The 12,439-nt window shown below is 36.9% G+C and overlaps 1 pseudogene; it reads left to right on the top strand.

The window, feature by feature from the left end:
- The first annotated feature begins 200 nt into the window (after positions 1-200).
- LOC147291531 (TMV resistance protein N-like) lies at positions 201-10,823 on the top strand (annotated as a pseudogene).
- The last annotated feature ends 1,616 nt before the right edge of the window (positions 10,824-12,439 follow it).

Below are 12,439 nucleotides of genomic sequence, written 5' to 3'. Positions count from 1 at the left end.
AACATAATAATATGCTTAAATGCTTGGGATATGGAAGTAATTGGACCAACACAAAATTTCAATCTTGAACCCTAAACAAACGTAATCTAAATAACTCAAATAGAAAAAAGCAAAAAACAAAAAACAAAACAAAACAAAAAAGGTTGGGATGGATTAAACAATTGAAATTAGAAAGAAAAACCTTAGATTTGGATTTAGATATGGGCTATGAAGGGTCTGACGACATCGACTGGGCCGCTCCGGTGGCGAAGAATCAAAGGTGGTGGGATAGATGTCCTGGTGATGGTTTAGGCTTGTAGAGTGGGTATGTAGTAAGAAAATTTAGTGAGAGAAATTTGTTTGAATGTAATAGGGTAGTTTGGTAATGTGAAGGGTGTGTCATAAAAAATTACAAATTTTAAAAAATTGGAGGGGTGTGTACAGTGTTTTCAGACGCAAAAGCGTCACGCGAGGCGTTTGCAGTCTCGCAAGGCGAGGCGTAAGCCTTGACGCGTATAGCGTAAGCCTTTCGGGCATAAAAAAATATAATAATAAAAAAATTATAAAAATAATTATATAGCTAAAAAATAGTATTAATTGTCATTCATAAATAAAAATCATATCAAATTCAATAATATTGTCCAAATTAAATAAAAATCCAAACAAGCATATTGATCTAATAAGATCATTCACAAAAACATAGTAAAAACAACCACTTCATTCATCCCACTCATTATCATCAATATCATTCAAACTAATATCACTATCATCCTTGTCGAAGGAATCGATGTGGGAAGGAGGAAGCACATTATCAAATTGAAGAGGAGCTTCTAGTTCTACTTCATCATTTTCATCCACAAGCATTGGGCCTTAATCTGAGCAAAAAACTGAAAAGCCCATTAATATTTCTAAAAGGCCCAAGCCCAGACCAACATAACTAGTCACTTCACTAGTCTTTCACTGAACCAAACTTCCAGCTATTCAGCTTTTGAAAACACTGCTCGCAAGTCGCAACCCACACTCTAATTCAAGGTCACTCATGGCCCTTCTTTTTCTTCATCTTAGACCGATCCTCTTACTCTCTCTCTTGCTTTTCGGCCCAATCATCTTGTCCAAAGTTGCCTTGGGGTCACCGGTCGCCGACGAAGACTTCTCAGAGGAGTTGCTGCTGAGACCGTTACCGGATCGGAAAGTTTTGGGACTGAGTTTTTGAAAAAAAAAATCCCGCAGAGGTGGTCGCGGGGCGTCCGCCTTCAACGCCTTCAACGCCTTGCTGTCGCCTTTCAGTCCTTTTACAGATTCCGGCGACGTCGTGCGCAATCGGCCGCCGCCTCGCCATGACTCGCGCCTTGAGGCGCGCCTGAAGAACGCCTTTGAAAACACTGGGTGTGTAATAGTTAGTGAGAGAAAATGGGATGTGCATATAGCAACACTCCTCTTTTAACTCTCCCTTCCCAAAACTAACAATATTCTCATGATATACGTACCCTTGATATAAATATTCTCATCAAAGCTCCTCTCTCTCTCTCTCTCTCTCTCTCTCTCTCTCTCTCTCTCTTTCTCTCTCTCACACCCCCGCCTCTTCATGTCTACTTTTATCAACAACTCATGTCATGCCGCCGCCGACCAAGAGATGTTGTTTATCAAGAGACTCCACTGACCAAGAGACTTAACCAACCAAGAGATGTCGCCGGCCAAGATTAGATCTGGGTTTGTGTACAAGCAAATCCATATTCGGATTTAGGATGTTCTGTATGTATTTAGGATGTTTTGGTGATTTGGATATGGATTTGAAATAAATTTGAAGTAAATAAAAACACCCTTGGATTTCATCTGAGTTTGATAAAGTTTAAAATCTAACCTGCTCATATGGGTTTGTTGAAATTACAGAGTCCAAATTACAGTCGATTAGAGTTGAAAAAGTGGAAATTACGATCAATATTTACGGTCAATGTTCTGGTCGATTTGGGTTTACACTTGCGATGCTGTAGCAAGTTCTTATTGACCTATATTTCACATTTTCATCTTTGAACACACTTTTAGATAGAAATTTTTTGTTCTATCATGTTCATCTGCTCTGACTCATATTTGCTAAATTTGATGGTGGACATTTTTGTCGATTTCTGGTCGACATTGATATTTTGGTTGACATTGTGGTTGATTTTTGGTCTACAAAAGTTGTTGCAACCAGTTCATCTTGTTCATCATGTTTATCATATTCAAAGGTATTTCACATATATGTTCATCTTTGAACATTTCTTAGATCTGAGTTTTTTATTCATCATATTCATCATGTTCATCTGCTCCCACTTTTTTACATATTTTTATTAAAGTTGATTTTTTGGTCAATGTTTTTCGACCACTTTGTCAACTTAAAAATGTATTTTGGTCCAAAATGTGGCAAAAGGGTTAGAAACTTAGAACATGTTAGTATTAGAAAGGGATGATCAAAAGAGTAGGAGTGGAATTAAAGTGAGTTATTTAATAAATTTACCCTAGAATTGTTGCAAGACTCTAATATGCGCTTGGAATTTTGATTGAGTGTATATGTGATATGACGCATTCTTGTGAGTACACATTTTCGTTTGGGAGTTAGAACTGCACTTACCTCAGCTATTAATTACTGTAATTTAGCATTAACTTCCCCTGTTTCTACTTTCATTTGTGTTTGTCGTTCTGTTTTCAATAGTCATTTCACACCCAAAAGCAAGACTTTATGGATCTATAGATTCTATACTCATCTTAAGTTCAATACTACACCCAAACCCTAGTCCTCCTCCTCATCCGCACTGATCAACTCTATGGTTTGGATACGAGTGATATCCACGAGAAACTCATCATTACAACTTAGAACCACAACCTCAGGAGATCTCTAACTAGATTGACTCGATCAACTGGTTTAGGTACGTGGAGCAACAATATTAGGAACAACGGCGGATTCAGAAAATTAGTCCGGGGGGCTTCTAAATATTTTTTAAAAAAGATAAAAATAACAAACATAATAAAAACTATATAGCGTTACAATTACCACAAAAATTTAAATATTTTATTTATAAAGTTCATACTTCATACATACATTTATAATTAACCTCTACGAGTTTTCATCTTTTGAAATGTTTTCATTATTGTATCATTATCAATCTCCTCCAAGATATCATTCTCTATGTATACAACCATGCTATCGCTCAACCACTTATCACCCATCCGGTTGCGCAATCGATTCTTAATAATGTTCATAGCTGAAAATGCTTTCTCAACTGTAACAGTTGCAACCGATAATTAAGATCAATGCCAAAGTCAGAAGCAAGTAAACTAACGGATATATCTTGTCTCTTCCAGTCTCAACCATTTTTTTAGCAAGGTCACTAATGGATAAACACCTCAAATTGTTATGTTTTTTTTTTTTTTTTTACAATACATGGGGGCATGGGGCTTTTGGTCATTTACTAGAGGGGGGGCTTTGTTGTCATTTAATACATATACACACAAAAGAAAATTTTAAAGTCAGTGGGGGCTTGAGCCCCCCTAGTCCTTAATTGGATCCGCCCCTGATCAGGAATCAGGATTATGATTCCCTTGAGGAGGTACTTGTGGAGGTACATGTCAAGAAATGAGTTTTAAAGAACCATATATATCATGTCTGATTTCATATTACCATTGCAGTTTATTCACTTTCACCCTAATGTGATGCATCACGACATTATGTTCCATTCCAGATGTATAAAAACATGTGTATAATTCCAAACCCGTCTATTTCATCAAGCATATCTAGTGCAATAAGATGACACACATCCAGGTTTTGGGGTGGTATGCCATTTCCATCTAGGCGCGCGAAATCCCCTTAACTATCTTGATTCTCTACAGGTTCCATTTCTCTACATAAAAGGATTAGTATCCAATTCATAATCAATGACAATTAAAGACAAGATCGACAAGACAACAAACGAATAAAAAAAAAAAAAAAAAAAAGACAAGACAAGATAACAAATTTATCTACTATTGTTGTCCTAATTTCACACCCCTAATAATCTAACTTAAAGCCAACTCTAAACTTTAGAGCATTAGAATTTTAAACCCTATTGCTTTGATACCACTTTGCCACGCCAAAATCCAGGATTATTCTCGGTTTAAAATCACATCCTAATCATATAAGATATAAATGCCCAGAAGCGTCCACACTCGCCACAACGGAGTTTGGAGGGGTCCAGCTGCCAACCGAAAAGTGGCATATATGAAGCCTCCACGCGCGTTGCTACTTGCCAGTGGTGTGCTTGGGATTGACTCACGCATGCATTGTTCATCATCCTGTTATGTTTTGAAATTTTTAGGCCAAATAATATTTTCGGTTCTTGTACTTTCATGAAATTTTGACTTTGGTCCTATTCTTTTAATATTGACAATTTAAGTATTGTACTTTCAATAGCAATTAAGTTCAAATTATTAACCTCGTTCGTTTAAATTATGATAGTAAATTTGATGTACTTTGACGTGAGTAACATTTCGGACATCTTACTCACCTGGATGCCTATGTAAGTTCATACCCGCCAATGAACGCAATCAGTTTAGAAAATCATGAAGTTTCAACGTCAAACTGAATATGTTAAATGACGGGTAGGAGTTTAAATAGGCGTCTAGGTGGACTAAAATATTCGAAATGCCGCTTATGTGAGAAGCACGTGCTTCCACATTGGATTTTCGGTCAACAATTTAAATAATTTAACTACTTGGACTTAATTGCTATTGTGTAGAAAAAACATGACCAAAATTGCTAAAAATAAAAGTACATGAACAAAGTGAAAATTTCGTGAAAGTACAAGGACCAAAAATGTCATTTGGCCAAAATTTTATATATATTAAACCCTTTTTTCTTATTTCAGTTTTCATGAACTTGTTTTCCACTTTTCCCTTTGTGTTTTGGCATATCAAAACGCCATGAAAATTTTCCGGTAAATAGTCAAATTAAAGTTTATTGTATATTCCACTATACAATAAACGCAAGCATAATCCCGATGAGGTCGATGGAGTGTCATAATCCCTCTTTTCGAATGGCTTTCTTGTTAATTAATGTATCTTATTTTTCAATTTGTTTTCTATCAATGGTTATTTACTGATTTGTATTAGTGTAAATAATTATTAAGTCAAGATTCCAGCCATGGCTTGACTTTTAGCAAGAAAGTCATGATTGAATGAAGCATCAAGCATGACATGAACTTGTTCACTGCGTTTAAAACTAGCAGAGAAATGGAATAAGAATAGCAGAAAATAAGAAACAGAGTGAACCCAAATGAAGAGGCAGAGAGGTGAGATTGTACTCGCCAGAGTCAGAGCGCAGTGGGCCCCATTCCCCACTGAGGTTCGGTGGCCAGTCCCAATCGTTCCAGTTTTGGTTCTTATAGTTTGGGTCAAGTTTCTGTCCTTTCAATTATTTCTTATAGTTTGGGTCAGGTCTTGTACTTTACAAACAGTTGCAATGGGAAAGCACTTCAGCATTTCCATACAATAAGTCGTGAAATCCATATTTGAATTACTAACAGTCAAACAGTGTATAATTCATGGATTAATGTTTATGTGGTTTTTGGGTGGAGTCACGGGGGTTTAGACGTTTACCCTTCATCAATTCAAGAGATGTGTGGGCATTTTACCCTCATCATTTCAAGATCTATTTGATTGGGGGCACATGGTAGACAAAAGAGCCACTAGCATAATTCTTAGACTCTACCAAAAGAGCCAAGTCCACACGAACTAAATGCTTGGGATATGGAAGTAATTGGACCTTCCACTCTTGTGGTTCTAAAAATTGTTACTAGAAGTTAATGTTGGTTGTCCATTTAGACACAATTTAAAGGTCATCCTTATTTATATTGTCCTCATAACCCAAGCCTACTCCAGGTACGTTTGGTAGCCTCACACCACATTTATTTGTTTTTCTCGATCCCACCCAATCCTCCAACAGTAGTTGATGAAATTACTGTAATACCCAAACTCTATCCCTGGAAAATTAGTATCTTTTTGCGTAATGCTTTTTGCTTTTTGGATAAGAATCGACTGCAAGTCTGCAACTGATGCTTTATTATAGTTCGGAAATTAATGTGATCATATTGGTGTTTGCACAATGATCTCACTACCAAGGAATAAACTTTCGAGTTTCGAGAAAATTTCGATAAAAATTTTAAAGATTTTTAAATTTCGACAAAAATTAGACAAAAATGATCGAAATTACTATTAAAATACAAAAATTTTGAATGAAACTTTACCATATGTTTATTTAACATATTATCTACTAAATTGATAAAAAACATTAAATAAACCAAATTATATAATAGATTTTATGTGATAAGATGAATATAATGCGCGCTGGAGACAAATACTGTTAAATAAAATTAGTATAATGAATAAATGAAATTAGTATATTATTTATACTCTATAATCTATACACTAAATCCTATATATTTTATAATCTATACTAGCTCTATATTGTTTAGGATATGGTATATGATATTAGGGTTTAGGCCCGGCCTTTAGGGTATTTTTAATTATTTTTTATATAGAAATATATCATGTGTTTTTGAACTTGTAGGTATGAATCTAAATTTATCAATGACATCATTGAGGAGATCTCAATGAAATTCCGTACCTATTTGGATGTTCCCAAATACCCAGTTGGAATACAGTCTTGTGTACAAGATGTGAATGAGCTTTTAGGTGTGGGGGGAAATGGTTGTTGCATAGTTGGGTTATGGGGGACACCTGGAATAGGCAAGACAACAATTGCCAAAATAGTTTATAATACAATTGCCCATAAGTTTGAAGGTAGTTGTTTTTTAGCAAATGTTAGAGAAAATTCAGTGCCATATGGAGGCCTAATCCAACTACAAGAGACTCTTCTTTATGAGATTATAGGAGGCGTAAACTTGAAAGTGGTCACTGTTGATAAAGGAATTAGTGTTATAAGGCAACGACTAAGCCATAAAAAGGTTCTCTTAATTCTTGATTACGTGAATCAATTGGACCAGTTAAACAACTTAGCTGGTGCTACTGATTGGTTTGGTGGAGGGTAGCAGAGTTATCATAACGACAAAAGATAGGGGATTGCTAACACGACATGGAATTGAGTTAATATATGAGGTCAAGAAATTAGATTACTAACAAGCTCTTGAGCTTTTTAGTATGATTGCCTTCAAAAGAAACGAACCTCCAGATGATTATTTGGATCTTGTAAGACGTGCAATTGTCTATGCCCAGCATCTTCCATTAGTTCTTACACTTTTAGGTTCTCATCTGCATAATGAAAGCATAGATCGTTGGCAAGCTACATTAGATATTTACGAAGAGGTCCTTATCAAGATATTCAAAAGATACTCAAAATAAGTTATGATGCATTGGCATATGGTGTGCAACAAGTTTTCCTTGACATTGCATGTTTCTTCAAGGGTGAAGATAAGGATTATGTGATACAAGTACTAAGAAGTCATAACCTGAAGTTCCCTGAGGAGTGCATTCAAACACTCCTACAGAACGCACTCATTACTATTGAACGCAATAGGATTTTGATGCATGACTTGCTAAAACAAATGGGTAAGGATATAGTTTACGAAGAATCTCCCACACTGAGCCTAGAGAACATAGTAGATTGTGGTTTTATGATGATATAGACCATGTTCTAACGGAAAATACAGTAAGTAGAATATCTTTTCTTATATTCAATTCGACACGAAAGACCTTATTTAATATATAATTTACTTATCAAAATCATGAATATAATTAGATGTTTAGTGCAGTACTTGCATTTCAGTTGACATGCAAAAGACTTGGATTGTTAATTCTACTGCTTTTTCTTACTAGGGAACAAACTTGAATGCAAAAAGCTTCTCATGAATGAAAAATCTTGAATTTTTTATAAACCGAAATGCATTCCTTTTTGGAGACGTTGATTATCTCTCAAACAAGTTGAGGTTGATTGATTGGGTGGATGTCAGTTACAATATTTGCCATCCAATTTTCGTCCAAAGGAACTTGTTGTATTCAAAATGCCTCGCAGTCGAATCACACAACTTGGGGAGGGATTTAAGGTACTTGAAACTATTGCCAACCAGTATCATATTAAAAAGTATATATGTTTTTTTATTAAAGTTAAGCTTTATTCTTTTTTAAAAAGATGATCATTTGATTCTTTCCCTTTTGTTTATTGGTCTCACAGAAATTGACAAAGCTGACATCAATCAGTTTTAGAGAATGCCGATTCCTAACAAAAATCCCTGACTTTTCCGAAATTCCAAACATAAGGTACTTGGAGCTAAAGGATTGTACAAGTCTAGTTGAGGTTGATGCTTCTGTTGGATTCCTTGATAAACTTATTTCATTAAATCTGACGGGTTGCTTTATTCTTACTGGTTGCAAAAGGCTTGAGAATTTCCCAGAGATTTTGGGAAAGATCGAATCCATAAGGGAATTGCAACTGGACCGCTGTGGCATAAGAGAATTGCCTTCATCAATTGCATATCTCACTGGGCTTGAAATATTATGGGCAGATGAGTGTGAGAACCTTAGAAATATATCATTAAGCATATTTCAAAATAAGGTGAACTTTGAAGTTTCATCGTGTGCCGGACCACTGCCTCTTCTAACTAGCTAACTCAAACACTTCAGATGACAATTGGAGCTCATTCGTGTTTCCCAAGCTAGAATCATTCGCTGTTAGAGGAAGCAATTTATCAGAAAGTGATTTCCTTGTGAGTCTTGATTGCTTGTCCACCTTAACCTCACTTGATCTTTCAGGAACAATTTTGTTAGTCTTCCTATATGCATCAGCAAATTTGTCAATTTGCAAAGCATTGACTTGTTTGCTTGCAAAAGGCTTCGAGAAATTCCACAGCTTCCACCAAAAGTAAGTTCGGTAAACGTAAGTGATTGCAAGGCATTGGAATAGTTTCCCAAACTGTCAAGTTTATTTCAACATAAAGAATCACAGGGCCTTGAGCGGCTGGTCTTGATTAATTGTCACAGACTATGTGCGAGTCATGGCTGTGACATGGCAAAGTTGGAAAATATTTTTCTCAATCAGGTTCTCTCTCTCTCTCTCTCTCTCTCTCTCTCTATATATATATATATATATATATAGCCCAGTTTGTAGTGGGGCCCAAAATTTTTTTTGTATATACATTGTTGTGCTGCCACGTATAGAAATTAAAAAACCAACATTAATAAAAATTTCAACTCCTTAAAAAAACCCGTTTTGACTAAATATAAAAAGCCAAACTCATTAAAAAGGCTCATTGGTAAAGCATTTGGAGATGATTGATGAGGAATGTGGTTTGTGATAGAATTAGAGCATTCAACCCAAAACCAATTGGCAATAGGTGGAGAGACCCAAGACTTATAAGCACATATGCTAAGCTCTAGTTTTCCGATATGGGACATTGCTCCACATTACTCTCAACAGTTTGATAAGTCCAAAGGCCCGCGCCCCTAAACTTTTATTACTTTTTGTTTAAAACTTGTATGTCCAAAGAGGCAAAGACCCTACAACTTTAATTACTTTATGTTCAAGGCTATACAAACTGTGATATTGTTTTATATATAATGAAAATTGGTCAACAAAATTTATTATTTTTTTTTTTTGTAAAACTAAAATTATATACAAAATTGTCCATTCCAAATTTTCGCACCAGGCTTCCCAAAAGTCAGTGTCGGCCCTATATATATATATATGTGTGTGTGTGTGTGTGTGTGTGTGTGTGTGTGTGTGTGTGTTTAATCTTAGAGATAGCTTCGAATGAGAATGTTCTTGTTAAAAAGATGATAACATCTTTTTTGGCAGTTCAATGATTAAAATAGTCATTTTTTAAGTCTTTAGATTATCCTATAAAAAATTGGCCGAATTGGTAATTGTTTAGTCATATAAATTGTGAGGACAAATGTAGTCTGTCAAATAAAATTGAAATGACATTGATGATAATCAAATTGCTAAACAGTTTCTAATTTGGGTGTTTACAGCATGATCTTTGAAGGATATCCTAAAATATTGACAGTTGTGAATTTGTGATGATTAAATTGTGGGCTCAAGAGAGAATGTGATTATTTTTTTCTTAAATAATAGGACATCCTTATTTGAAGTTTCTTAAATAGTTAAATAAGAACTTCCTTATATTGTCAATTAAGAACATAATTGTTGTAGCTATATATACTGCAGGTATCTTCTCAGCACTCTATTGCATTCGAAATAATACTTCCATGCAATGAAGTTCCAGAATGGTTCATACACGAACCTCCTACTGATATGCTTCTACAGAATGAAGTGAAATACGTTGATCTTTGTGAACTCTGCATTGAAATTCCTCGAAATTCCTCGAAATTTAGAATGGGAGAAGTCGGGATTGGCTTTTTGTGTTGTTTATGATATCAAGCAAAGTAATTATGATGATATATTTCATCTTGGAGTCAAAATTCGCATCAATGGAGAACCCAAGTTTAGTATGTTGATTTGGTCTAATCCGATAAAGACAGATTCAAGTCATTTGTGGCACAAGTATACTCCATTATGGGATAGATACAAGCCTGATGATCAGGTTGATGATGGCTTATTAATGTTGCAAGTTACATTTGACCTTCATTTCATAAGCTCTTGGTCGGCGTCTGTTAAAAGCTGCGGGGTCCACCTAGTATGCCACCAAGTTGGTGACATTGTGGGAGCAATTGAGAGTGATTCAGTTGTGGCAGTTGAAAATTCAAACGTTGATCATCATGAACAAGAGCAATGTCTTTCCTTGTCTCTGAAACCAACCAATCGTCGAAAGCGGAAGCATGTTGAGGACCAATCATCCACTTCAGACAATGCGGAAATATAGAAGCTCCCCAGACAATGATATCATTCACTAGGATGGGTATTTGCATCCAATCAAGGCTGAATTTCAGGTTTGGTTCAAATTTCCGTACAATAAGTCATCAAATCCGTACTTGAATTGCTAACAGTGTAGAATTCATGGATTAATGTTTGTGTGGTTTTTGGGTTTGTTCAACATGCCCAGCAGGTGTTTGATAAAGTCATAAGAGAAATTTGGTTTCTTGGGACTACACTTGAGTCGGGATGATGTAAAATATACTGTTGGAAAGGTGCAGTTATGCGCTTTGCAAAATGAGAGGATTTTTTTGGTTCTGGCAAAGTGGCAATGGTGGAGTCATAAAAGTCACTGAAGTCACAAATTCTTAGGAATTATAGACTAATTATGTAAATAATTTTTAGTAAGAATTTACTACATTTCAAATTATGTCAATTGCGTTCCTAGTCAAGTACTGAATGCCTTGTTGAGTTTACACATTTGAAATGTGTTGGATGATTTCTGGTAATCAAAGTGTCAGTTCCTAGTTTATTTACTTTGATCCTCAAGCAAAATTTTGACCCTAAGGGGCTCTTAAATCATGTATCAGGGGTTTGCATGAGATGATACATCAATATCATGCATGCTTAAATTTATGCGAAAGAAATGGGTTCACAGTCTAGCTTTGGGTTGCTAGCAAGCCTAGTGTCACGGTCCGCACATAGAGTTGTGCTTCCGTGACATTAATGTGAAGTATGGAGGGCCAAATGCCAAGAGAATGGCATCCGTTTGGCAAAGAGTGGCCGGGTTGCGCGCGTGGAAGGGTAATTTCGTAATTTGGCTGTTTCGGGGTCTTCCGGTTGGAATTTGAGAAATCTAAAAATACCGGTAAATCCAGGAGGTCGAAACGAGTCCAACGCAACTGACGGTTCGTCATTCGGAGTTCGGATGAATTTATTATGGCCAATTATGACTCCTCGCGCAAGTTGATGTTTCCTCCTGTTTTGTGAAGAAAGGCATAAAATGCTCTTTAGGGGGAGACATGGTGTCAAGCTCTCCACCACCCCCGACGCCCACACCCATGGAGCGTTAAGCGAGCTACTCTAGGAACCGGAGGGGACCTAGGGGGCGGGCACATGACTTCCGGAGGGCGGTCATGTGTCTCCGTGGGACAGGAGGTCCCACGGACAGTACAAGCGAGCGGGAGTGCTTGTATTGCGCTGGGCGCGCGCACACGAGGCTACAAGGGGAATTTCCTTATGCCGCGCCGTATGCACATCACGCCAACTAGATGTGAACTCCCGGAGACTTCATGGTGCACATTGGCCATGTAGTACTCAACGAGGGCATCGGCTTGGGTTCGGCCATGCAACATAGATGATGCTAGCAGGCACGGGAAGGGCGACCCCGTGCCAAAGAGAGAAAGCTAACGTGGGGCATCGGAGAAGAGTTGCTCACTCGGGTGGCATGCATGCAAGTTGGCTTGCATGTTCAACTCGAGGAAAGGACTATGGGCGCGAGCTAGCCCTTAGTGCCATGACAAATGAGACGTGGGAACAAAGTATGACCCGACATGTGAGAATGGAATGCCGGCGTCATAAGAACCTATCGATCGGGCGAGTGTCTTGGCTGAGAACCTTGACACA

This window comes from Dryas octopetala, chromosome 3 (assembly GCF_963921425.1).
Source record: "Dryas octopetala chromosome 3, drDryOcto1.1, whole genome shotgun sequence".
NCBI lineage: Eukaryota > Viridiplantae > Streptophyta > Magnoliopsida > Rosales > Rosaceae > Dryas > Dryas octopetala.
The sequence above is the reverse complement of the archived record's forward strand: the minus strand, read 5'-3'. Positions and strand labels throughout refer to the sequence as shown.